Source organism: Apium graveolens, chromosome 4 (assembly GCF_009905375.1).
Source record: "Apium graveolens cultivar Ventura chromosome 4, ASM990537v1, whole genome shotgun sequence".
Classification (NCBI taxonomy): domain Eukaryota; kingdom Viridiplantae; phylum Streptophyta; class Magnoliopsida; order Apiales; family Apiaceae; genus Apium; species Apium graveolens.
This window is the reverse complement of record NC_133650.1, coordinates 268,540,684-268,542,862: the sequence shown is the minus strand read 5'-3', so window position 1 is coordinate 268,542,862 and position 2,179 is coordinate 268,540,684. Positions and strand designations below refer to the sequence as shown.

At 41.0% G+C, this 2,179-nt stretch overlaps 1 non-coding gene across 1 annotated transcript; it reads right to left on the bottom strand.

Moving 5' to 3' along the window:
* Window positions 1-1,365: 1,365 nt before the first annotated feature.
* Window positions 1,366-1,472, bottom strand: LOC141722025 (small nucleolar RNA R71). The gene has a single exon (XR_012575062.1). It is a non-coding gene; the product is annotated as a small nucleolar RNA R71 (small nucleolar RNA).
* Window positions 1,473-2,179: the final 707 nt, after the last annotated feature.

The window sequence follows — 2,179 nt, the reverse complement described above, 5'->3', positions numbered from 1 at the left end:
ATTATGTGGCTTTGGGAGCTATCATGGGAAAGCTCAACATTTCATTGCATGCACTTCCTGAGGCTGTGTGGCCAGAAATACCAACTCCCCTACTCATATCTGTCAAAAAGACTAAGAGGGAGATATAATATAGGATTCTACAATCCAAGGATGCTGGTAAATCAAATGAGACTGGAAAATTGACATCAACCCAAGCTGGTCAAAGCTCTTCTAAAGCTCAATTATCTAAAGATGTTGGGAAAGACAGACTTCTCAAGGCTGCAGAAGGACCCTGTCAAGATCAAGAATTTAATGAACTTCTAACAGTCTTAAGGGTGTCTCTCCACAACAACTACATCATTTACAAAAGAGCATTGGCCAACAACATCAATCTTTTTGGAGTGGTGATTGTCAAAGTTGATAAGTTTCCCGGAGAAGAGGATTGTAGCAAATGTGAATGACAGTGGACTGGACAGATGTCTACAGGTGTCTCTCTCCAATCTTCAAAAATTAAGAGCATCCGAGCTGGATGTGGTGATTGATAAAGTACATACAGTAATTCCAGAGGACACCCAATTGCTACATGAACTCAAGAAGGCTCAGATAGATGTTTTTCCTGAAGCTTATCTCTATCCAAGCAAGGGGTAACCTACATATGTCCTCAGTCTAAAAGACTTAAACTCTTCACTGTTCCTGAGAATTGTGTAAGAGGAAACATGAGGCTGATAATGACTCTTCAATCTGATCTGAAATATGAAAAGAACAAGAAAACTGAAGATGAAGAGATGATCAGAATTCTTGAAAGATACCTTGTAAATACTGATACCATGTTGCCAAACTTACAATTCAACTAAAAGGATGACAAGGATGATGATGAGCAGAAGCAAGATGATCAACCACCTTCTGGCTCAAATCCAAGTCAAACCTCTAGAGCAACTGGTATCAAAGAGAAGAAGCAGGATGATAAGAAGGGAGATGAGAGTAAGAAAGGGGATGATAAGAAGAAGAGTGATGAAAGAAGAAAGAAGAAGAAGGAAGATGGCTCAGATGGTGCAGAACTCATTCCAGTTTGGAGGTTCGCGGCTAACAATTTTGAAATCAAGGCTAGCACGATTCAGATGGTGCAGAACTCATTCCAGTTTGGGGGTTCTCCAACGGAAGATCCCAACATGCATATTAGAGATTTCATCGAGATCTGCGATACTTTCAAATTCAATAATGTTTCTGAAGATGCTGTTAAGCTGAGGCAAACTGAGGCTTTTCCCATTCTCTCTGAGGGATAAAGCTAAGTGTTGGTTGCATTCTTTACCACCAGGCTCTATTACTACTTGGGAAGATCTTGCTTAAAAGTTTCTTATTAAATTCTTCCCTATGGCAAAGACAGTTGCAACCAGAAACGCTCTGACTCAATTTGCGCAACAATCGGGTGAGTCTTTATATGGAGCTTGGGACCGTTATAAGGAGATGCTTAGAAAGTGTCCTCATCATGGTATGCCTAACTAGATGGTCATCAATTGCTTTTATAATGGTTTTGGAGCACAGTCTAGACCCATGCTTGATGCAACATCAGGTGGAGCCTTATGGGCTAAGAGCTATGATGAAGCTTATGAGTTAATTGAACTGATGGCTGCTAATGAATACCAGAACCCTTCTCAAAGACTACCTCAAGGCAAGGTAGCAGGAATTCTGGAGGTGGATGCAGCTACTGCTATAGCTGCTCAGCTTAAGGCTTTAACGATGAAGGTGGATTATTTGGCTAATTATGGAGTTAATCAGATCACTAGTGTTTGTGAGCTTTGTGTTGGTGCGCATGATACGGAGCAGTGTGCTATTTTTAGTGAATCAGCTCAGTTCGTGAGCAACTTTTAGAGGTCGCAACAACCAGTTCCAGCCACATTTCATCTTAACAACCGCAATCATCCTAACTTCAGCTAAAGCAACACTCAGAATGCGGTGCAACAACCTTATCAGCAGTATGCAGCAAAGTAATTCAATCCTCCTGGTTTTCAGCAACCGCCATATGCACCAAGACAACAACTCCAACTTCAACAATCTAATAAAAAATCTGAATTGGAGGAGTTGAGGCTCATGTGCAAGAGCCAAGAGGTTTCTATTAAGACCTTGAAAAATCAAATTGGTCAGATTTCCAATGCCTTGCTGAATCGACAACCTGGTACTCTCCCTAGTGACACAAAAGTTC